The sequence below is a fragment of the Molothrus ater genome, chromosome 3 (assembly GCF_012460135.2).
Source record: "Molothrus ater isolate BHLD 08-10-18 breed brown headed cowbird chromosome 3, BPBGC_Mater_1.1, whole genome shotgun sequence".
NCBI classification, from domain to species: domain Eukaryota; kingdom Metazoa; phylum Chordata; class Aves; order Passeriformes; family Icteridae; genus Molothrus; species Molothrus ater.
The window spans coordinates 77,967,059-77,993,296 of record NC_050480.2 but is presented as its reverse complement, the minus strand read 5'-3'; the positions used below and the strand labels follow the sequence as shown (position 1 = coordinate 77,993,296).

General features: G+C 40.6%; 1 long non-coding RNA gene across 1 annotated transcript in view; it reads right to left on the bottom strand.

Annotated features, from left to right (window-relative positions):
* LOC129046625 (uncharacterized) overlaps positions 1 to 25,970 on the bottom strand; it is a 66,975-nt gene extending 41,005 nt beyond the window's left edge. Inside the window, exon 1 of the long non-coding RNA XR_008508262.1 lies at positions 25,822 to 25,970. This is a non-coding gene — a long non-coding RNA (uncharacterized LOC129046625). The remainder of the gene's footprint in view (positions 1 to 25,821) is intronic.
* Positions 25,971 to 26,238: the final 268 nt, after the last annotated feature.

Sequence of the window (26,238 nt, the reverse complement as noted above, 5' to 3'; positions counted from 1 at the left end):
GCCTTACAGGCACCAGCGTATTCTGTGCATTGAGGAAAAACACATAGAGGAAATTCAGAGTCAAAAGGGTTCTAACAATGAAGTATGGAGGCCAGAAATTCTCAGAGGAAATACAACATGCGCTTCTTCATTCCTATTTTTTCCCTACAAATCTGCTTTTGGATATTGTTGCAGAAAAAAGCATTTAATGCAGGGAAGTTACAAAATTTCCATTTTGCAGCTCAATTTATTTCTTTTTTCTTGCCTTTTATAGTCTGAGCTTAGTTTAAAGAGGTAACTTGTGTGATAGATTATACAGGCCCTCCTCTGTCTGACCTGCCAGTAACTGGAGGAACTGGGAAGGCAGCAAAGGGACTGCATGGAGATGGAGGCTTCCCAAAGCTGTCCTAGCAATATCCTGCATGCAAGGAGCACCATACACAGCCTTCAGTGAGGAGGCACAGACCAAGATGCAGAGGGAAAAAGCTTGGGAGAGAGAATAAAAACTAAACTAGAAGAGGAATATGGAAAGACAGAGGGAAGTAGAAGAAATCTGGAGATGGATGAGAGGATGCAAAATCAAAAAGAAGAAATTAATGCTACCAAATAAGGAGATTGTATTGAAAGCAAAATCAGAAAAATATAAAAGTGATTTCAAAAAGTGAGATCGAGATGAGAAAATGAAACACCACCATTACCTGCAGAAGGGCATAAAGAAAACTTCCTCTTCAAGTCCTCCTCCTCTCTGAGGTCAAAATAGGTACCAGGTGTCAGCTTTGGGGAAGGGTGGTGGCTGCAGCCCTTTGCCCTGGCACCCACAGCCAGGCTCTGCCTCCCTGCCAGCCTGGCACAGCCACACTCCCAGCCAGGCTCAGGGTGAGCCACAGAGCCCCTCAGTCCTAATGTGAACCCTTCAAATTACTTCCAGAGACAGCAGCTCACCACTTCTCATGCATTGTCTTCCACATTTTCTCACCTTTAACTTATCAGTGTACTTTGGCTGAGATAAAGGAAGATACCTCCATGTGGATTGTGTGCTAAGATAGCATCACTTTATGTTTCAGCATCATAAATGCAAATGAGAAAAAGTTACCTATAGGAATACACCTGTCAATGATTAAAGGGATTAATTTGAGACAAATTATGCCCTTCCAACTGTGACTGACATTGGATTTTTATTTTCAGATACTCTTCTGTTTAACCACCTCAAGACATATAATGCTAAAAAATTAAAACACCTAGAGCACAAATTTGGAGTGTTTCATCACACTGGAAACATAGAAACTGCTCTTTATAGGTGGCAAACAATTCACCTCAACCAGCTCCATATTGGTGTAAGGGGTGGGTTTGATTGTTTGTTTGAACTTAAATGGCATTAGTTTGTTACTGACTGTCAGTAGACAGCCAATTTAAAAGAAACACAAGGAGAGAAGAGCAAGCAAGTGCTTCAGGAAAAAGGTGCTTCAACAAAGAAGTGCATTGCTTTGAGAATGAGAAATAGATCCTGATTTCACAGGGCTGCATTGCAGTGGAAGAATAGACTTACTGAGCTATGAAGGTCAGTTTGTATGTCACAATGTACTTGTATCCCTAGGATTTATTTATACAGATATAAGGCTACCAAAGAGTGTGTGCAAACGTTAACCGGCTCATCTTAGAGTCTCTTTTTCCCAGCAGTTCTACAGGAGCCCAACCTTAAAAAATCATTCTCAGCTGTTGATGTCATAGACACAGCCAGGCTGCAGGAGCTGTGATCACCAGGGAGGGAACAGCAGTTCTCTGCCCTGCACATCCCCTCCTGAGGGACCACAGCTCTCTCTCTTCTGCCAGAGGGGCTGTGCAGGGTCTGCCAGGGGCTGCTGGTGCCCCAGGCTGGGAGGAACTTGTGCAGCAGATCTTGCACAAATCCTGTCTTGCACAAATCAACCTCTACACCCAAAGCCAAGACAACACAATGGGCTGCTCTGAAACTAATTTAGGGCCAGCAACCACAAAAGCACAATCCCTGCTGTGGCTCCCACACTGGATTTGGGCGTGTTCTACCATTCTGTGAAACACCAAGAGACCTTACAGCTCCAACATGTCCTGTCATCTGGCTACAGTGAGGCTGGAAGCATACAATCATGGGAAGGCTGTCCAACTGGGCAACTTCAGCTCAAGGCAGAGAAAAAAAAGAAGTGAACACCTCATTTCTGAGGTCAGTTCTTCAAAGCAGGGGCTGTCAGGCCTGTACATTTGTATGGCCCCTTAGAGAGAGTGGCCTTGAGGCCAGCAGCCACAGCTTCAAGCTTATGCAACACAATGCTTATTAATAACTGTATCAGTTTTACATCTCACTCTCTAAAACAAGTTGCACCTCCTCCCACCCCCAGCCCAATCAATCAAAAGCCCTTAAAATAAATCTTCTCATTCATGACTATAATCAAGTCTCAGAGAGAAAATGAGAGTAGGTATTTGCTATCACACAAAATTAGGTTATCATCCCCAATTATTCTTAGGAGAATAATTGAGGAAAGTCAAATTTTTGTCTATGTTCCTCTCAGTCTTGGTGCTAGTTCTTTCTCTGACCTTGCCTCTTACTCCTTCCCTGGTGAGTGCAATTTTGAGTTCAATACAGAGTATCCTGGGAGTCCCTCTCCCCTCACAGACCATGTGTGAGCACAAGGGACAGAGGCTGCCCCAGGCACTGTCTGTAAAGCCAAACCCAGCCACGGGCTGTGGATAACACAGTGGCACTTTACTGTACCTACACTGCTCTTTGCATAACAGATATTTATTTTCTTACAGCTGAAAAGCACCATTAAGTACTTCCATTTCATCCAGGAAGCACAGAAGTGTCTCCAACATAGAAGACAAATTTCAGATAATATTTTGTAACTGAGCAAGTCATTTGCTGGGAAATTGAAAATCACTGGTGTACTCTGAGTCACCACTGAATTCCAAACACAGCTTCTATTGCACTGGTGACACTGATGGCACAGATATAATGCCAGTTTGTAACATATGCATTCAAAAATGCCATAATGCCTTTTCATAGGTAATTGCATGACAGGAAGAAAACACTGCAAGTGAAAAATTAGTAACACTGCAATGAAACTGTAGGTGGACCTGCACATCCCTTGGCAGATGTAATACAAAATCTATAGATGTGGCACAATTATTTTAACATTTCAAAGACCAGTAAATACCAGACAGAAGTGTAGTCACTGTAATTGGAAAGAAGGTTCTGCTAGAAATTTAAGTATTTAAGAGTTCCTATACAAATCACCAGTTTTGCAGTGGTAACCCACCATACATCTGGAAACAGGCATTATAATTTACAGCCACTTGTCTGGAGGTTCACCTGGGGAACAGCCAGGGCTAGGATGAGTTCACATGCCTAGAAGAAAGATCATATATATTCCAACAGGAAGAATGAAGAGACCCAAATTACCTCTGCAAGAGATCTTTGATGACTGCATGTGACTGAAAGGGTCATGGCATGATTCTTTGGACACTTAACTGCTCAAGTAAAGTCACCCACTTTTGTAGATAAACAGTGACATTTGGGGAAGGGGAAAACAAGAAGCAGAATCATTTCAAGAATCATTTTTCTAAGCTTGCAAATTTCATTTTAAAATATAATAATAGCTATTTGTCTTTAAAAGAAGAGAAGGGGCAAGAGATAGGGGGGGAAAAAGAAAATTGAAAAATGCTTTTTCATCTAATCATTCACTGGAATAGTTTAAGGGTCCTCAATACTGATTGGTTAAAATAAGTTTAATACAGGCATAATGTACAGTCAATTTTTTTTACATATAATACATTCCCCAAGAGTCACGGCATTCATCCCCAGAAGGAGATTTAGCTAAAAGAAAACAACAGATTTCTTAGAATTCATGTCAGAGAAATTATAGATATTCCTCCAAATGATTTTCCTTTGCTTACTTTGCCATAAGAAATGTGGTATTTTTGATCTTTTAGACTTAGAAGTTGTCAGCAATTACAATTCTCCTTGTGTTGTCTGAAAGAGGTGAAATAAAGGGCAGGGATTAAAACCTGATAGACTTAATTAAAATGTTTCCAGAATCATGCTCAGAGAGATGAGTTCCTCTCAGAAAAAAAAAAAAAAAATCTTTAATGCTCTGACATTTCCATCCTTCTTTTTTGAATACACTGCTCAATCCATTAATATTTCCACTGCAACCTTTCCATGAAATAAGCATAGTTCACTAGAGTTACACTTGTATAGTCTGTAAATACAATACCAGATAATAAGGCTCATGTAGTTTTATCTTCATAGTTCCACAAAAGATAATAATAATGTCTAATGATTTCATCACCTCTTCACCAACTAATTATTTCATTTCTACAGCTGGAAAGTACACAATAGGAACCATGCTCACCCACAAAGGAAATGGAAAAGTGGACAGAAAGAAGTAGAAGGAAAAAATACTTGTTGAAATTCTATATATTTCTATCTATGTGAGAGTCATGTATCCCAGTTCAGCAGAAAAACACCATTTCTGTATCATTCAGAGAAGCTCCTCAGAAAGGTGGGATGTAGTGTCACAGGTAAGGCATAGGCCAAGTTGCTTGCCCCCTAGGGACATAAAACTAGAGAGGATGTGGGGATTTGGCATGAAAAATAGGTGGGGCTAAAAACATGAACCATCCATGTATAGGTGACATGTACCCACAGCTTGTACTTGTGCTGGGCACTGCCTCAGCCCTGGTGCAGCACCTTGCACCTGGGTTTTTTTAAACCTTAGTAAGATTTGCACAGGGCCACCTCTGAGGCCTTTCCAGGTGCCTCTGGATGGCATTCCTTCTGTCCAGGGTGTGACTGCCCCTCTCAGCCTGGTGCTGCTGCCAGACCCGCTCAGTGTGCTCTCAGTGCTCTCCACCCACTGTGCTGCTGCCAAGGATGTCCAACAGTGCTGGCCCCAGCAGCGAGCCCTGGGTACAGCTCCACGCACCTGCTGGAGCATCCATCCCTGCTGGGACACTCCTCTCCCACAGACTGCCTCCTCCACAGGTTCTGGGAGGGCTGCTCCCTTCTCTGACTCGAGCCTATTTCCAGTTTCCATTTGCAATTTACCAAAATTTATTTCACTGCCTTCTGCAAGTGTATGTGTATGTACAATCCAGAGTCTTGTTTTCAGGCTTGTCTCTTGGTGACCATTTTCACTTCCCACATTTGGGAGCTATGGTGAAACTGGAAGGACTGGGGGAAAAGCCACGGTTTTGTACGCTGAATCTGCACACCCCAGCCTGGTGCTCTGTGCCTGCCAGCCCTGTACCTTTCTGCTGCATTGTGATGAGGTCCTGAGGCAGAGCAACCACCCCTCTCCCTCAAATTGGGATTTAATTCCTTTAACAATGGTCAGGTTTCACTGATGCCCTTTACAGTCCAGCACTGTCTCAGTCTCACTGCATATAATATGGAAAAAACCCAGGCATTTTTCAGCTCACATAGTTGGATTCTTTACTGTTGCTGAGGTCTCAAGTAATGTATGCACTCTGTTAATAGTCTGTAGAGCTGCCTAGGAAGAGTCTCAGATAGGACAGAGGATTGGCATAATCAAGAGAGACACCTGGGCTCTCAGTCTGAAAGATGTCTGCCCAAAATAATGGCTTACAAAGTGCATATAAAAGCACTAACTGTGCACCTGTGAAGTGTTATCTTCTGCATTACCCTGGACCTATTTCCACTGCTGCAAGATGCTGTTTCTCTCAGATAAAAGCAATATAGTAAATGTCAGGATCAGTGGCACTGGGCTGATTGGGTGAGATGCTGTTCTGTAATCTAGAGAGTTCCACATTTTCTCTCCATCCAGATTTCTAAAGCTGTCTTACTTCAGAGAGTGTCTATATCATATTTTAGAATGAGAGCCCCAGAGGGCACCATTCAGCCAATACAAAATTCCATCAAATCACTTGGGGTAAAACCTTTTGTTGACTTTGCTGACATCTCATTTTATTTAGCACTCAACTTTTTTGATAGAAACAGATGAATAAAGCTTTACTTAAACTTGTTTTCTAGAAGTGCTGAGGTTTTTTACAGAAATTATATCTCTTCCTTTTTTTAAAGATCAGCCTTTATACTGTACAGCTGTTTGCAGCTGCAACACCTGAAACCAGTAAATAAAGCAGATTTCCATAACCTGTCGTGGTTCCAATGAACCTAGAGAGAAATTATGTTTCACACAAATAAAAAATTTGGTGAACAGGCTTTAGATGTACATATTTTACACAATTGAGTTGTGCATTTGAATTGTGTGATTAAAGCAATAAGAAGCCATAGGAACTTGTGAGGAGAATGTCATCTGCCTCTCTGTTTGCTAATCATGGTTCCTGGGTTTACCACAAGCTTCAGTAGAAGGGAGATAAGGCTTCCATAGGCACTTCTGCTGACCCTTGGCAAAACCCTGGCCAGCCCTGCATCACCCTGGACCCCCAGCTCCTCTCCCCTGAGGAGCAGCCTGCCCTTACTGCTCCAAGACAGCCAGAAATAGGGAAGAGAAAACTTTCACCTCAAGGAATCTGTTTATCACACCTATTTGCTGGATTCCAGTGGTCTCAAAGGCAGACTCATTGCAGTCTTTGTCCTTTAGAGCTGGAGAGGTTTTCTTTCAAATATAGTTGAGGCAAGTACAGCTGACTTCTCCCCCTGAACCTTGCAATCCCAGACATAAGACTGAGACAATTGAAATAGAAAATTTTTTTAAAGAGAAAACAGGTAAAAATAAATCAAAATTATGGTCTGCCAGGCTGCAGATCCACTCTGAGAGGTGTTGGATGCCTCAGGTACTTTTTCCTCAGGCTCACATGCAGCTCTGTAGCAAACACACCATAGTTTCTACAGCTTTTTGCAATGCAGAACCATGTCTGCTTGTTTATTCCCCAGCAGGCCTCTGGGAGTTTTAAAGGACTTTATAAACATTAATAAAGCAAGTGATGATAAGCAGCAATAACCCACTTGTAGTGTACTGGATTTTAAAATCCAGGCCTAAAGTATCAATTTAGCCACTACATTTCAAAACAACAACAACAAAAAATTTCAAATAGAATAGCTTTACTCGAGAATGTTTGTCTCCAAGGTCCACAAACCCTCTTGGGCTTTTGAATCTTTTAAAGCTTCTCCTATAATATATTATTGTGCAGAGAGGTCTTGATTTAGTCCCTTTCACATGTATGCATATCTAGAATTATTTTAAAGTAAGGATAGAATGGGAGAAACTGATGACAGCATTGTTGTGACCATGTACAAATTTGTAAGATGATAGAGCCAAAAGAAAGTTTACTTTTCACTTGTATTAGACAGAAGATACTGACATCATTTGTGGGTAAAATAACTTCCAAAGAAATGATCAGTTTGTTATATATGTTGGTAATTACCTTTAGATCATTTTATCAATTTCAGTTCACTTGTTGGTCCATCTCCAATGCTCCTCCTTGCAGAAATATGGTGCTGGCAGGAAAAATTTGTTATGGGACAATGCAGGGGTTTGTTCTAATAGTTACTATGGAAATACACAGAATGGGATCTTTTAGCAGACACATTATGGAAGGTTAAGCTAACAAAAGAGGGAACTGAGTGACTTCTGACGCACTTAATTATTTTTTGGATTATATTAGACAGTGGTACCATATGGGGGACACCAGGAAATTATTAACTGCAGCCATAAAGGCAAGGGAATCAGAGCAAACTGCAGTTTTGCACAGTAGGCTGAAGTCTCTAGGTACTCTGCACTCACTTCAATGTGTAAATGCCACTGAATACTTCCAATCTCCCTGCTAAGCCCCAGAGACTGATGGAGCAGTGAGGGGCCAGTCCCTCAGCCCAGCAGGATGCCCACCCTCCCTCTGCTGCCTCAGAGCTGGGGAAATGAGAGTGGGGACACAGTTCCACCTGAGCAGTACTGCTGAGCCACTCATCAGCCTGTCAAACCCCCCTCACCTTGGCCCACCAGAGAATGACCTTTTGGGAAGAAAGTATAATTTGTGTGAGAGATCTGCCACCCCAAACAACACCTGGGTCTTGCATTTCTGCAGGAAAAGCTTAGTGCCATGACTGGGGGGTTACTTGTCTTTTTTTTCAGTGCCTGCCTGGTCTCAGAATGACATTTTAAGGCCCAGCTGCTGTTTCAGACACTCTACAGGGCCAATTCATCTGACTGAGATCAGAAATATTTACTGATCATGTCATCTCCATATTTAACACAATTCATGTGAAAGAAGCTCACACCAATTCCTTGTTATTGGCAATGCTGACATGGTATCCCAAATGTTCTAGCATCAGGTGACCCAGCAGATGTGGAGGGACACACTGCCGCTGGGTTTCCCCAAACCCACTCCCCTGGCTACTCAGGAGGTTCTCTCCCCACAGGCAGGAGCCCTCAGCCTGTTTAACAGGGGGAATAAAGGTGTAATGGTTTTTTGGAATCCTGGATGCTGAGAATTTTAAGCTTTCTGCGCTGAAAGGCACAGACCCACAACGTAATACTATATTTGACCTGAGGCCATGGAGAAGGCTTCCAAAATTGATTGATAGCACTGGGATTATGGGTGTGTAGTTGATTAGAAGTGTGTAATATCACACAAATTAGTGGTGGAAAACTTAGAGTTTAAAGTTTTAGAATATAGTGATGCATATGGGGAAAGATGGAGGTTTTAGGTCAGTGTCTGGTTGTTGTTCTTTACCTGCTTCACCTTCTTCCTCCTTCTTCATGTGTTTGGGTGGTATTTTGTAATTGGACAGAAAAGTCTGCAGTGCGGACTTTGAGTGATTAGTTATTGGGTTAAAAGTGACAATAATTTCGGTGTCACTTCTCAGTTGGATAGTTTAGCCTTAAAAGACCTTGTAATGAAAGATAGTGAGCCATTTTGTAGTTTGTTAGTAGAATGGTGTAGAACTCATGACTTGTAACATAGATAAGAAATGAAAACTTCTAAGCCTGAATGCGAAATACCATCTCAAGTGCCTTCAGTCCTGACCTTGACAGAAGCAGGAAAAAGAAGCCAAGAAGCAGCAATGGTTGAAGACAGATTATCTTATGAGTAGACATGAGTATCTGAGGATGCTTGAGGGAATAAAAATTTAAGACCCAATCTAATGTATGGAATTACGTACACTTGAATCATATTCCATCATCACCTAACTAAATGCAAAGTATATCTTTGGGATAAAATATGTATTTTTGTAGTTAATTAAAATAAAGGTGCTAGCAGTGAAACCTTGAAAGAATAAAATTTACCCTTAAAATTTATGTCTTGAGAGAATAAAATTTACCCATTATACAATTTAATAAAACACATCAAGTTTCTTTCTTCAAAGATTCACTGTGATATTTCTGAGACAGGGTCTCATATTTCAGTAGAGATGAGGTTCAATGTCATTCCTAAATAAAAGCATTACCATACAGTGTGGGAGACCATTCTTGTGAAAGCTTTGCAACTCTGTCCCCATTCAAGGAACTGATCACATTGAAATCTTGGTCTTCGGCTTATGTGTGTCCAGTCTTTGGGCTGGACCACTGCCCTCTTCACTGGGAACAGCTGTTCCTTGCTGTCTGATGTGTGACAGATTCCAAAGTTTTATTTTATATATGCTTTGAAACTACTAAATTAGGATTAGCCAAAACACAGTAGAAGTTTCTGTCTTCAGAAGTTGGAGACATTTGGAGAGCGTTTGCAAGCTGGACATGGCAGCTGCTAGTGTAGTTCAAATCTTAATGCAGAGGGTCTCAAAAAATCATTTTCAACTTTGTGAGGTAATGAGTAAAAATTAATATGATAAGAAATTGTATAATCTTTGCATGAAAGTTGTATGAATATTAACTGTATAAGACATAATTTATAATGGCTCATTATTTAATATTTATTTGCATGACTGCAGCTAATTAATCCCAAGCTGTTTTATCTTTGTTGAACTAACATCAGTCTTTCTTTGAAAAAATACATTACAGTAGTATTTCTCTCCTTAAGTAGCACTGCTGAGCATAAGGAGATCAGTAATGTTTGCCAAGCTCTAGTATCTATTGCACTTTTAAGTAAGTTAATTTTTCTTGGTTTTGTCTGCTGGGAGAAAAATTTTGTTCTTCATGCAGCTCAGCAGTGGTCCCAAAGAGGAATACACAGCACAATGGACATTTGTTTTGATTCTAATCCTGCACTAGTAAATTATAAGTTAATTTGACCCTTGATCTACTCACTTTTCTAAAAATTATAAATGTAGTTAATACAAGAAAGGCAATTTTGTACTTTATTTGTCCATTATGTTGCAGCTTCATAAAGGGAAAGCCTGCATGTTTAGTCCCTGTAATCACTCTTTTGTCTATGAAGTGAAAATAAACAAAATATCATGGGACAGGCAAAATGCTTAATTGGTAGTTCAGTTCTTCTCTTATATTTCTGACATTAGCCACATCTGAGAGAATAACAATTGCTGAAAGACTGCTGCCTTCTGCAACTGGAGTCAAATGTATTCACATGAAATATTATTCAGTACTGCCTTACACGCTTATTTGAAAATGTGCAGAAATGTACACATGCTGAAGATACAAAATCCTCCCTGTTTGTGAAGGTAATACCATTTGCTTTCTGGGCAAAGTGGATGCCATATTTATAAATAAAGATGGAGAAAGCAAGATGCCCATGCATCTGGGGAAAAGAAAAGCCAAAAAATATTTAAAAGAAATTTCTGGTTTTAGATTCTGCATTTGTTTTATGCTGGGAGTGTGCTTGAAAGAAAAGATAGTCCTGCATGCAGAGAGAATGTGAATGAGTGCAAAAGAAGCACCTAAGAATTTCCCAGCCCCAAAGCCCTCCAGACCAACTCCATCACACATTCACAAGGTCAGGGAGGTCAGAGCATGGGAAAGGTGTGCTGGTGATCCAGAGCTGCTCAGAGTGGTAGAAAGAGAAATAAGTGGGACTAGGAAGGGCCTTAGGAAAATGATTGCCAAGGCCGTAAGATGCCAGATGAATTGTGATAGAGATGAATGTAAAAAAATGCAGAAGATGGCAAACAATTCACACATAAAGTTCTGCTTCTGAGCAAACCAGAACCCCTCAGGACTGAGGCCTTGGGAAACAGCACCTCTTTCCTTATAAGCTCAGTCTTTGGTGGAAGCCAAAAATGCAAGGAAAATGAAATTATATAGAGGTAAAAAATTCCATAAGAGAGATCCCTGTTACTGAACAGGCAGAGGAAATCCATTGGTCTGAAACAACAGACATCCATTGTTGGATGTAGGCTGAGGCAAGGGGAAGAAATGTCACACAGATTTCTCCTGCTATTACGATTCCTCGGGTATCTACTTACGGACACTTTCGGGCTGGGTGGATATTTGCTCTGAACCAGTAAGACCTTTTTCATGTTTTTATGGGACACAGGAGGGCTGCATTAAATTCCAGCTCATTCACAGAGGCCAAGTCCTGTGCCTGGTTACTTAATCTTAACCTTGAATAAATTTTCCCAGACATCTGAGTGAACATAAAGTTTGTGACCTTTCATAAGGAGACTCACGCACCTATGAAAATTATTCCCACTGGTTTTCAGTGAACTTTGCAGAAGGCAGGAATATTGTGAGCTTTTAAAACCAGGAGTCTTTGTCCTTTTATTCAGCTTGAGAGGCAGTCAACACACATGGATGCCAGAAAGCAATTACAACAGTAATTATTTGCATTTCAGCACCAAATTATTAGCCTTACTGTGAAAATTCAATCTAGTTAAAAGTTGGCTTCTGTTCCAAGTGCCAAGACTGAATTGCTCTGTCCTTCCTTGAGCCCTACCCAATGAACAGCATGGTTTGGGAAGGTTACTCAGCAGGGTACAGAGCAGTTTTATTCAAATGCATATAATGAGAGGGTGTGAGAGAAATGGTTGAGTCAGACACAGATTGCTATTTGTCACTGCCTAGGTGGGATTAAGCAAGTGACCTTATGATGAAAGCTCATTATTAGAGAGTTATTCATGAAAGCTGTTTGGTACTACAATAACTAAATGAAGATTTAACTGTTGTAGTATAAAGAACTACTTGCCCCTCTTTGCTCAACTGTGAACTTACACATGATTAGCCCCATTTCAGCTGTCAGCCCCTGCCTAAGTCATACTGTGGGTGTACCCACATGGATGGACTTCAGAGCCAAGTGACAGCTTCTTCCCAGTCCTGTTTCTGGCCTAGTCTCCTTCTGCTTCAGGATGGAGCACTTTGATGGATCCTGGTCCTGGTCCATTGCTTGCCAAGTCAAGGGCTGTCAGACCCCCATTATCTGCTCCTGTGGGACTGTGGGTGAGGGAAAGGTTTGCACTGACTCATGCTCAGCTCCTGGCTTGGCTGTCTCCCTGGAGCAGCTGGCTCTTGCTGTCCCTGAGGGGAGACCACCCTGTCAGCAGAGTCAGTGGTAATGGATAATGCAGGCATCTTCACAACAGGCCTGCTTGAGTGTTGTTTGGGTGGATGTTGCAGTTGAATGAGTCTTCAATAGGAGAATTATTATTGTCATGCCCCTCTGTAATAGTTCCTATGCTAGAATGGTCCTAAATGGAAAAAGAACTTTATCCAGTGATTCCCTCTTACATTCAAAGTTGTGGTTGCTATAGAACATATAAGAAAGAAGGATGTTCTTCTATCTCAAAGGCTGAAGAGTGTGATGAATTTCTTGTTCTTTTCTAGTAGCTTACAATAGCCACCTTCAGTGCTAAAACTCACAGTTTTACCTTTGCTTTCAACTTTGAGGCAGTAGATCTCTGCATAACCTGCAAAAAGGTAGGCAGGGTTACTACAACTTGAAGCTTCTTCTATTTACATGTGATTGATCTGACTGTGCATACTTGACACAGCTTCCATTTATTAAGATCTGCAAATACAAAAGAGCAAACACAAAATAGGAAAACAACTTTATTTCTCTTTTGGTCACATTGCTGTTTCCAGTTCCCTCAGGTTCTCAGTTTCCCAATGTCTTGTTGAATTTACTGTGCTCTAGTATTCATCTTTCTATGTAAGAATCAATGGGGCTACTTAGAGTTAAAGGAATTTAAAAGAATGTAAGAATCAATGGGGCTACTTAGAGTTAAAGGAATTTAAAAGGTCAGAGATGTCTGAGAAATCCTGCAGGAAATATACAGTTTCCAGTATCTTCTGTGTAGGATTTCAAAGCAATTTTCCTTTGGGAATGATATTTACCTTCCTGCTTCAGTCTAAATTCTTCCATTCACCAAATATTAAGGCTGGTTTAAAAGTTCTTTTCTTCTGAGTTCTTCAAATGAAGATGAGAAAGGATGAGAAAGGAACTCAACCAGAGAGTTTGATCCCTTTATTTTGCTGTTTCACTTGGCCTAATAAGACCTTAAAAGTTGACGTTATCTGTACCTACAGGCATTGCTACCCTGCATCCTTTGGCCATTACAATGACAATCTTATTATCACTTAGCATTAACTGAGATGTTCTGTTGGAACTTTCAAGCTGCCACACCTGACAGCCAATAATGCCCAGGGCATTTGTGAAAGATTACATACATGTTGTAAAGGGAGTCTATAAGGAACTGTGAGTTATTCCATTCCAAACAGCTAGAGTATAATATTTTAGAACACCACCACCATCACCATCACCCTCTACCATGAAGAAAAACTCTCAGGAAATACTAAATTAATAAAGAAATCTAGTCTGATTTTGTATCTGGTCTTGCTTCAAGCAGAGGCCTGGACTAGTGACCTCCTGGAGTCCTTTCTGACCTGAATGATCCTATGGTGAAAGTGAATCTCTCCTAAGTCCAAAAGAAAGCACTGTGCAAGGCAGATCCTTAGTGGGTCTTTTCTTCTGGAGGCAACCATTGCATCTTCTGAAAATCCAAACCTTGTGTGAAACATTTTGTCACTGTAAAATTGGTCATTCATTTTCTGATTTTCACATTCTTGAAGCAATCCAAATGAGAGTTGTACAGAATACAAAGGAAGAGCAGAAAGAAAAGAGAAAGAAAGGAATATTAAAAGAAGCTAAATAATATTTTTATTACTTTCCATAACACCTAAAGGCCCCTTACTGCCCAAATGACCCAGTATTTTTGACATCTGGGGAATTCTTTAGTACCTTTATGATTTTAAGAAAGAGACAAAGATGCTACAAGTTAGGCAAATGCACTTGTATTGCTTGTGAGATGAACATCATGTATTCTTAGAAAGAAAGGGATGATGGGCTTTTTGAACTGTGGATCATGAACTGCTTTTACCTTTGTGATTCAGCCTTGTCTGAACCCTTTAAGTCAGTCTCTACTGGAGTCTTCCCTAGAAAGTGGTTATCTTAGGCCACCTATTTCAAGGTTTCTTGTCTCTTCCTTTGGATATAAAGGGAAGAAATAGAGAAGGAGACAGTAGCTTAGAAAATGGTCTAAGTGTCAAATTTTAAATTGTTGCTATGTCACATGCTATCTCTGAGAACAGGATGTAATAATCTAGAAAATATGAGTTTGGCAAGATCCATGTATAATGAATATTTTATACAGTGAACACTGCTTTCAGTGCATAATTTAGATAGTTTGAAAGAAGTCTTGCATCTGTTGTGATATCTCCACCTCCAGAAAAACCCAGAATGCTTCATTCATACCACCCAACGGGCTCCTGCCTGGGATCATTAAAAAGCTTTAAAAAAGAAGATGAGAAAACTCCAGTGCAAAGAACAAAAGAGAAAGGAAGAAACCTGAAGCTTTCAGGCACAAACAAATGTACTACATGGCAAGTTGAAAGCAATTCTCCTGTCTCGCTTCATGACACTGATTTCCACTGGAGGAAGTCCAGAAGAGAGCTTAGCAAAGCAGGCAATTCCAGCTAAACAAAAGCACAGGCGGGTAACTAAAAAACTCACCAGGGACATCAAGCCCAAAAGAGAGAAGGCTTTTTGTTCCCAACCATAGGAAACACTAAAAAGCAAACACAAAACAAAACAAAAAACAAACCCAAAAAACCCAACACAAAAAACAGCAGCAACAACTAAATCCCACCCCAAACTATATTTTGTTCTTTTTATTTAGTGATTTTGTTTAGTAATTGGGAATGTAAACCTTTCTGCTAACACAATAAGATTTCATTTGTCTAATAAAGAAAGTTGATTCTTCTTAGGGGAATTTGCTAATTTGACAGACCACACAAGCAGCATGTTATGGGCTTGGCAGACACATTCTTTGATTATCTGTAATTCTCTTCAAAATTCAGAGGAAGAGTGTATTTTTCATCAATGAGCAAGGATTATCTTAGAGGCTGGTAAGATTGCTAGCCCACCAGCACAGAGAGGTTAATATTGGTGGTTAATATATCTAACATGCAGCAACAATTCAACTGACAGGGTAATCCCATATTGTGGAAGATGAACCTTGCTGTGCAGGTTGAAAACAGGAATTACTTTTCTTTAGAGAAGTGAAAGAAACCATACAGACTGCAGAAGGATGAGCAATTGCAGCAGCCCTAGGAAAGAAATGTTATCTCTTGAAAAATATATAGAATCCCAGTTTGCAGGCTTTCTGTTATATTACATTCTTAAGCAAGAGAATAAATATTAGAACACTTATTTGAAAAAAAACCAAAACATAGAAAGCTACTATTTTCCATTGTACAGGGTGGGGAGCATGCAGAGGAATCATCCAAGGACACTTCCCCAAATACTCTTTCTCTAAATACAGCTTTTAATAGTCACCTGAAAAATAAGGGCTTTGCTCACAGGTTTCTCATGCCTCCAAGTAGGGAGTCCTCTTTGGACCACCAAAGAGATTGACCATTACCCTTTTTAACACTCCAATATCGTGCCACAGGGATCTGCCTCATTTTTCCAGCTGAAGTGTACTGAAAATGGAATAACCTTGTCTCAGCTCCACAAAAGAGACTGTTGTCACGCTTGAAGTTGCTCAGCACCTCCATTTACCTGTTCTTTCCTTCCCTCTTAAACAGCCCTCTGGCAATGAAGCAAGGCTTCCAATTTGTCTGTCCCTCCTCCTGCCCAACCCACAGCGTAAACATGGCCAAGGCTGTGTCTTTGGCTGGGCACCATTCTCCTTCCTCCTCTCCCTAACTCAATAAAAATCCTATTCATGAAGTCTCCTAATATCTCTGTGAGGTCTCAAGTCAAGAACTGATGAAAAATACTTCACAGATGCAATGGGGCCACTGCAGCATTTTGCATCTTCCTGCTGCCTCCCAAGGTAGTAGCAAAGAAGTGTTGTAAATTCCTGGCCATTCTGTCAGTTAATCAAAGCCAGAGATCATTTTGGAGTGGGGTATAAAACCTTATGAAGAATTTGGCTAAACGTGCCCAGCTCAGACAACCATTTGTTGTGTGCTCAGATCATCAATGTGTGGATCCTTGAGTACTTTGCTTCTCTTTCCTTGCCATTCAAATCTCATCCTCGCCAGTTCCCAGGCAAGGTACAGCATCAACACTGTTAACCACAACAGTCTGAGGTCAGATCGTGTTACTTAACAAAAACAGAGGGAGCAAGAACAGTGTCTTCAAGCAATAGTGACACAGGAGACAAGAATTTTAAAGGCCCTAATCTCAGGTGAGGCAATCAGGAAATAGCAGCTCTACTGCAGCTCCTCTCCCTGTTCTTAAACTAGGAGTGAAAAAAAAAGTCATCAGCCATTTACTCTGGATGTTGTGATGCTGTACTGGCCAAGCTCAGTTCTGGCAGCCCACATTTCAGAAACTGAGAGTAGAAACACTGACTCATGTATCCTGTAGCTAAACTGCTGTTATATGAATATGACTGCATGGGGATGCAAGCTCAGCTCTGTATTTTTACCAAAGCATAAGAAATTTTTGTACACTTGTTTGATATTTTCATATATTTAGTATGTTCCTTTGGACTGATTCCATGGCATTTTTTTCTAAAATATCTGTCTATAACAGTAGAAAAATGGATTCATAGTTTATACGTCTCTGACTGGAGCACCATCTTTAAACTTTAAAGTAAATACATCTGACTGAAAGCTGGAAGAGTTACACAGTGTTAGTTTTACCCTTCTGAAATAGGACTTGTCTTTAAGTGTGTTTTATTCTTACTTTGAATTCTTTCACGAGCATGGACCTTGGACCATAGTAACTTGGGTAGTGCTTCATAGTGCTTCCATGAATTCTGGAGAAATGGGAAAAAATTTTTCTTTTTTTGCGACAAAAGAATTAGGCTTTAACCTCCATTTGACTGCCATGTTTATGATGCTTCCTAGAATCCCCTCTGGAGAGTTTAGCCCACTAGTATTTGACAAAACATAAGTCAAATCTATTTCTGGAGATGTAAGAGTGAAGGATGCTGGAAGCAGGGTTCATCTGAATATCACCCCATAAAAAGCTCCAGGCTGACCCCTCTGCTGGGTGCTGGGACAAAGGGCTGCCTGTCATCCCCTGCCAGGTCTGAGTGTCACCAGAGCAGTGACCTGTAACCCCAGGGATGCAAGATTTCGCTGCATCAGTGGAAGAATTGTGCCCCAAAAGGCAGCACAGTTATAGCTGCTTCCATGCCACAGGTAGAAGCCAAGGCCAGGACACTCCCATCCAGCTTTGCACACTTTTGTCTGGCCCCAAAATCAGACTTTTCACGACAGGTGACTGTAGATTTCTCCTATAGTCAATGGAGAGGGAGAGGCACCTTTGAGGGACCTCCTTGCTGGCAGCATTTATTTTAGATTTTTGCTACCAGTCTGCAGAGTGTCTGCTGCTGGAGAGTGTGACTGGGAGAGGAGCAGGAGCAGAGAGCCAGATGCTGAGGTTGGTCATGGCCAAGGGGCCCCTCAGCTGTCACTCCACTGCAGAGAGAGACAATGCAGCACTGTAAAAATTTCACTGAGCTTGTTCACACCCCAGATGTCTGAAGATATTTCCAAGATGGTTAAGTCTGTCTGGCTTACTGTCTTTAATTTCTTCCATGGAGCTAATTGTTAGCCCAGAACCAGCACCAGCAATTCAAACACCACCAGCAATTCAAAAAAGGGATTTCCCATCCACGGTAAGACCTCTTGTATTGACATCTTTCTTTGTAGTCTTTACTACAACCAAAGAGATGGTATTTCACATGAGTTCAATAATGCTCAGAAAAAAGATAAACACTTTCTTAGAGCACTTTTTCTGTTCATTCCCACTCCTAATGAAAATACATGTATGGAATGCTACAGGCTTGACTACAATACTTGTAGGTGCTTCCTCTACACAGAATGCATGTTTTAAAAACAGAATCTAAGGGGTTAAAATGAGCTTTGGAAAAAGATTTTGGAAATACTGAACATAAAAGAGGGAAGTATTCAGCTAAAATGCTTGTTCACTGAAAGGATGCTCTTTCCTCAGGTTGATTCCTTTTTCCTTCAGACAGCACAGGATGAGCTGTAGCCAGGTTTTCTTAAAAAAAAATCTGTAAAGTTGTGTGTTTTGTGCCAGTGAGATAGGAGAAATATTTTAAAATGAACACTTTAAAGTTGAATTTCACAACAGTGACATACCTGTAGGCATTTGTGCTGCATGAGTAATTGTGAAAAAGACTAACAGGTTGTTATAGCAACCAGCATTAAGCAATGACTTCATGAGAGGAGTTGAGTGACATCAGAAAAGCACCTTGAAAGCAGCTGCTTTGCTGTGAAGCTCTGCTGTGGTTTAACCCCAGCCTGGAACTGAGTACCACACAGCCACTCAGTCCACTCACCCTGGTGGGGAGGAGAATCAAAAAAAAAAAGTAAACCTCATGAGTTGACATAAGAATAGTTCAGTATTTAAAACAAAATTATATATATATATATATATATATATATATATATATATATAATGATAATAATAATAATAATTATAATAATAGTAGTAGTAGTAGTAGTTGCAATGAAAAGAAAATAGAAAGGAATGAAAGGCCCCAAGGTAGTGGTACATGCTGCAATTGCTCCCTACCCACTGAGTGGTGCCCAGCCCATCCCTGAATGGTGGTTCCCCCAGCCCCAGCCACCTTTCCCTGTTTGTGCACTGAACTCTGTGGCTTGGAACATCCCTTTGGCCAGTTTTGTCACTAGAGTCCCAGCCATACCTCTGTGGCTTCCTGTTCACCTCCTCATTGGCAGAGCATGACACAGAGAAGTCCTTGACTTAGTGTTAGCACTCAACAGCTAAAACATCAGTGTGTATCAACATTAGCCACAGCACTGCATCAGGAAGAAAATTAACTCGGTCCCAGCTGAAACCAGCACTGACTCATTTTATAGAACAGACTGAATCAATGACTTTTTTCCCAATGCCCTGAAGCTTGAAGGAGCTGTGAGTGCAGGGGAACCTGAGCTTGTGTCTCATGCTCAGTGCAGGGATGAACACAAGCAGCTGGATGAGCAAGACATGAGCCCCACGGGCTTGGAGGATGCTCTCTTGTCTATCTCATAGCTCACTGAGCACTTCTAAGAAGTAATTTTTTTCACCCAAAACTTTGTTTCCTGTCACTCCTCCAAATTTTTCCTTCAGACCATCTCCTTGGCCCAAAGTCTTTATTTCCCTCAAGCTTCTGTGCAGAGGGTTTCTGCCTTCTTGGCACATAATTACACAAAGCCTTGAAATGCCCAAGGGAAAACGAGGCCTACCAAAGGCAGAGAATATCACTGGGCTTGGGCTGGAATTGGGATGGTTGTGGTGCTGCTGGAAGAAGTAGCTGATATTCTGAGTGGTATCCGAGGAGCCTCTTATCATTTTCATCCTCATGATGTTTTTTTCAGAAGTAGATTCTATTACCTTTCAGGCCCCTTCTCTTATTACTGTTACCTGAGAGGCTTGAGAGTTACTGGGATGGAGGGGTTTTTTTTGTTTTTTTTTTATATTTACAGATTTTTCATCCTGTTTTTTCTACTTTGTTTTGCCCTACAGGCTTAAATAGACACAGGGTGGTGGCTTCTTGTCCCTGTTAATTGCCATCAGTGGGTTGTATGAGACCACCTACCTTACATCTTTTCCCCAAAGGATAGGGAACTAAGTATTCAAGGGTTTGACAAGTGGATATAGAAGAACACTGTCTCCAGTTTTTCTCTTCCCTGGTCTCTTCAGGTCCCTTATCTAACCCACAGTTTTCTATCATCTCAACAGTTTTCAATTTCTTTGTGGTTTCAGTACATTTTTCTGCTCTTCTGCCTATATATAGGCAAAGAGAAGGTAAACAAGAGTTTGGTGCTTCAGATGGTAGAGAAACACAGGTGTAAGGAATGTAGACTCTAGTGTAAAAAAAAAATGAATCTGTTTTAGACACCAATGTATTACTTAAGAAAGCCAAAGAAAATTTCTATAATAGCAATTTCCTTCACTGAAGAACCTGATTTATAGAAATTAGGCTAGCAGTGTAAATTCAGGATGCTTTTTCAGACAGGCTTCTTCCAGGCATTGCTACATCATTGCATTGCTGAGATGTAACCTGCTGGATCCAGGTGATGAGGAGATCACACAGATGCTGATTGGGTGCATGAGGCAAATGGGACTAAAGAGTGAGAGGTTGTGAGACATCCCTCAGAGTACAGTGAGACACAGAAATGGCAGAGGGGGCCAGATAACCTAGTCCCATGTGTGATGCATGAAACTTGGTGGATCTGCAAATTCATTGCTGAGGAACAAGCACTGATTGCACTCCAGAAACAGCAGGAGCAGCCAGTGACTGCTTGGGTGCTGCAAGAGCTTCTAGGGGTGTGCATCAGGCCTTTCTGTTTCGTGCTTGGCTGAAAAAACTGAACTCATTGCAGCATGTCTGCTCCTGATGCAATGAAAGGAGACCATCAGAGGCCTTTTGGATTAGCTTCTTTTAGAAACTGAGAAGAGATTCCAGCCCTCCAGGCACTTTTCCAGAAAAAAAAATATGATGTTTCATATTTCATTCAAGAAATTAATATGTTTTCATATTTCATTCAAGATGCTAAACATGAAGAAAGCAAGCACTCCCAATTGATAATATTTAGAACAGTAACCAAAATGGCCACAAACACTCTACACATCAAAGACACTGCATGAGTCACTAATAAGTGCTGTAAAGGACTCTGGCTGTGACAGGATCAGAAAGTTAAGTCCCACCACATTGTGTACACAGTCAATGACTCAGCCTGCTCTGACTTTAGAGAACCATGGTGTTGAATCTCAGTTTTTGGCCCAGCAATGGCTAATGAACCTCAGCAGAGAAGACAGAAGCAACTAATTATCATCTGGACATATGAGAAAAAAGAGGAAGAATAAGGGTATCTTTAAAAGATAGAGGGGGAAAAGGACTCATTAACATGTCAAGACATTTAGTTTAATTGTCTGTGTAACAGAACTCTATAAAGAAAAAAAAATCTAGTCTGGCTTCCCTTCTCCTTATGAATGAACTAGCCAGAGGAGGATGAGAAATGCTGTGTCGTTGGACACCCCCTTTTTCCATAGGTACCATATAAATGCCAAGAGAAATGTGAACAGTAGACGTCCCACATATTTGTTGACTTATAAAAAGTGAAAATGCCAAATCTAATAGCCATCATAAGAGTCTGAAATCAATCCAGAAAAAGGTAGCATTAGCCTATAATGCTTTGAGTCTTGCCTAAGAAGCTGAGGATAAAAGACAAAACTGATCGTTGATTTCGAAGCTCACTTCAAGGCTTGCACTTTTGCCCTTGATAGGACATAGCAGCTCAAAAGCATAAAAGTAGCTTTCCAATGGAATTCCTTTCTAAATCTGCATTCAGATTGTTCAATTCAGCTGTTAGTTTCCTGATCCTGAGGGGCTTTTTCCTCTCATCTGCCTCAAATAGATCTCTCCTATCAGTCAGTGTGGTCACATCTTTGAAGCTGTGCAGTTTCCTTGCTCTTCTTTCTCCCTGCTCTGAGGCAGGGATGATTTCTGGTTCTGCATAAAGATGTATGAAATGAGAGCTCTTCATCTCACCAAGACAAGAAAGGATTTCAGCCTCACACATAGAGTGTTGCATAGAAAAAAGAATTAAAATGCCTCAGGAGTTATGAGACTTCAAAATTCAAGCATACATTCAAAGAAAGAGACAACATACATATATATGGTGTCTGCATGTATATATGCACACACATAGAATATATACATAGCACATATATAAAGCAAATCTTTAAAGCAAGAGTGGAATCATACAAGTGCTATATAAAGAAATTACCATAATTCTGGAAAAGATCCAATCTAGTCTTCCACAAATTTGAATGTTACAGCAATTTCCATTAAAATGTTAGGTTATCTGTTTCTGATGCCAGGATAAGGAACAAAACCACACCTTTTCCTAATAGACTGAAATTAATTAATTTATTATTTATTTAATTTATTATATATATAATTAATTAATTCCCACAAACTGAAATTAATTAATAAATAAAAGTGTATGTCTATTATAAACTGGGCTTTCTCTCACCAAATTGTAACCATATAGTTTGACATTTAATCGACATTAGGCAGCCAATTTTAGCTTTGTCTTTCTCATCTCTCTGCACATTACCTTAGCACACAGAGGTTATCCCCAAAGTCCAGCCTGGGAGCACCTCACACGCCCTAGCCATCACAAAAGATATAAGCACTACCAGAAGATGCTTCTAAATACAGTGATTTCAGATAAATCCTAGGCCAAATATATATATTAAAATAGATTTCAATTACCCCAGTAGAGAGATGTGAGTTTACTTTTAATATCGTGGTGAGGTTTGTATGAAAACTCCCTGAAGAAAGCTCTGTAACAGAAGAATGCAAAAAATGGTTGAAATTCAGAAGAAATCGGTTATGTCATATCTCTACCTGGTCTGCAAAGGGAAAGGAAGGATCCTTGTGTATGCTGTATGTGACCTGGCCAGCCATGGGAGAGGTGTGAGGCCTGGCACTGATCTGCACACCCAAACTGAGCCAAAACCAGATTGTTGTGAATCCCACCTGCTGCAGAACAAACCCCTGATCAGGCTGTGGGCATCCAGTGTGGGGGATCCACCCAACAGCCCCACAGATGTGACTGCAGGGGGGGCCTGGACTGTACAGAGATCTCAGGCACTGGGTGTCACTGGCCTGATACACGGCAGGTGAATGCAGACAGCCTCAGAAACACCTTTCAAATGCTTTACAGACACAGGCAGAGATGGTGGATACTGGCAGAACTTCAGTTTGGGGAAGTTTAACTCACTAGATTGCAGATCTGAGCCACATTTACCTGCAAATCTGCCTTCAGCGAGTCACATGCACACATTTTCCTCCATGAAAAGGAAATCTCATCTGCTTCTGATTGCATCCATGTTCCTGCTAAGGATCCCTTCAGTTTCCCATTATTGTCTTCCCTGGCCTTACCTCATGCAGTAGTTCCCACTGTCCTGACATTGTCTTGCCCTTCCAAACTCTTCCTTATCTCATATTTGTCTCATGATCTGTCATTGTCCTTTTCTGATTTTCCATATCTTCCTCCCACACCTTACATTCCCATCTGCAGTCTTCTGCACAAGATTTTACATTTTTTTAGCAACAACTGCTGGCAAACAGTGGTGGTTGCCATTGCCCATGGTAACCATTTGCCCATTTATATGGGCAAATATGACCAAAATCCACACTGTCAGAAGGAATAATGCCAGGCCTATCCAATTTGTTTGGATCATACAGATTTCACAACTGCTCTAGACCAGGGGAACTCACCCCAACACAGCCAATGGCTTTCACAGCCAGACATGTTGCACTATCACAGAGACTTGACCATGGGAATGTCCTTTGATTGATGTCCAAAATGATAAAGACCTAAATTCACATGTGGAACCACAAAGAGATGTTATTGTGGTTCACAATTTTTTATCACCAATGAACTCCACAAAGATTTCCTGCAGATTAGCTTTTTGTCTAAACACTCCAAATCTGTGACCATTAATTTCTACATAGTAATAATCTTATTGTACTTGTCAAGTAAAATTGAATTTGCACAAATTTCCTTGCCATTGGGCATGTAGAGTTCAGTTATTAAAATGTACTTTCAAGTTGGGAAAATGTTGTCAGCAGTAAGTCTGTGGCTTTGTACATTGGCAAATATAAATCAAAAGAGTATCCTTGAAAAAAAAATTAATTGGCTCCCAAAATGAGAAATGAAGATGCAATTTTGAAAAATCTACAACAGTAATCTGAGGAAAGAGAGATAGAGTGCTTCAAGCAAACCCTTAAAAGAATGATAAAACATATTCAAAAGCCCATTTTTGCTTCTTTAATATCTTCATGTAAAAGCTTCTGGCTCTAATTAAAGTCTTCATATCACTCAACTAACATCCACTGCTACAAAGTGATAACAAACTTAAATCACAGGACTGGTCTTTTGAAAATGAAGAATTCTGGTCTTGGAGATAATTAAATCTTAATCGATTGAGGCCTTGTCTGATTATTGTCTAAGATCTTTCTGTCACATCCTAATCACAATATACTTCTTGATTGTCCTAGCACAAGACTCTAAACACTCAATCATTTAGGCCAAAATGAGAACATTTTTCAGACATAGCTTTAATTGGATTAAGGGCACTGTCAAGCTTGGCTTCTCATAACCCCTTGTTTTGGTTTCCTAAGCCTACTGCTAATGCCATGAAAAGTCTGTTTTTTCCTGAAGGTAAGACTCTGGCCAGTGCTTGATCTTGTGGAGGGCTTCAAATGGACTGCGGTCCTGCAGATTTCAGCAAGCAGATGGAAAGCAAGGATGTGTTCCACTAGGGTCTCAAGGGATCCAGGCAAAGTATGTGGCACACTAAGTGGGACAGAAGTGTACTCCTGTGAAGAGATTAATGACTGTCAGGTTGACAGGATGCAGAGAGAACTGAACACCAGCTTTGAGTGAGAGTGATATGCTAATGGAAGTGAATGCTGGCATGTGCCTCAGTAGAGAAAGACAGCACATCCTGTGAAACAGTTCTGATCAAATGAAAGCCAAATGCCAAACATAAGGTGCCTACATTTTATCACCAAAATGTAGCTGGATCTCCCTCTCTGTTCTTCTTAGTTAACTGGTCTTCATCAAACCAGGAAAACGGGTTACACTTATCCACATGGCCAAATACAGGGTCAGTTTCTAATATTAAATAATGAAATTTAAGATTTAGGACAGATCTAGTTAATGGCAACAAAAACCATAGAGGTAACAGACTGTATTCTGAGTTTCCCATAACCTGATGTGGTTCACATATCTCAGTGAGTAAAGGGAATAATTTAGCAGTTTGCCTCTATTATTTCTTAAGTTGCCTTCCTATTTCTTTCATTGGTTCTTCCACATAGCAACATAAAACATATTTTTAATGCAACACCTTTCATATTTTTAGTGTCATTTCTCTATAAAACTAGTGAGTAATTACGAGTTCTTAAAAATTTTTCCTATACATTAGCAACAGTGCTATAGCAGGACTCTCATTCAAAAGAATGACCTGTTGAAAAATTACAAAAATTGCATTGAGATCAGAAATTTCAATAGTAAAAAGCATCAAATAAAGCACTCATTTCTCCAAAGTTCTCATCAGTTCCAAAGTTCTCTTATTACACTCTCCTGGGGGCAATTTTAAAAATAATTTTTGTTATTAATCAGGGAAAGCATCCACCTAATTTCTGAGTATGCAGTCTTCTGGTTCAGGGGAACCATGATCAAATGCACCACAGAGGTGAAAGGAACAAAAATTCTGGGGGCTCCAGTCAGGTCCCCATTGTGCAGCCAAGTGTGGCTTGGTGCAAAGATTGGTGCAAAGAGCAGAAACTGAGAGAGGCACAGCCCCAGGGCAAACTCAGGAGTTTAATCCATGGCTCTCAAATCCTGGTTCAGCATCCCCTCTCTGTTAGATCTATCTAGCTAATGGCCAAAAGATGGTCAAAAGAATTAGTGTTGCAGAAAGTGAAAAACTCACCACTTCTGAACTGCAGCAGCAGTAGGTGCAATGACAAAACTTCTTCATGTCCAGTGAGGGGGGTTCCCCATTTTTTCTTTATAAAGTCCTACTTAAAGAGCTTTTCTCTTTTTGAATTTCAATGTAGATATGGAGTGCAGGACAGAGCTGCCTGGATTGCAGGAGACACAAGCTGTGAGATGGTACCTGCTGTGGTCTGTGTGGTAACACTCTTTCCTCTTCCATTTGATGCAGGATGACATGGATCACCCCATGACTGGATTCCTCAGGACAGATCAAGTGGCTTGGAGAGTCTGGGCTTCATTTCCTTGACATGCTTTTCCCCATCTGGGCTGGATAGTACAGCTCTGGCCTTGGGATGCCTGCATGCTCTTCTGCTTCCCTCCTGGAGCATCTCATCAGCATTTGGTTATCATT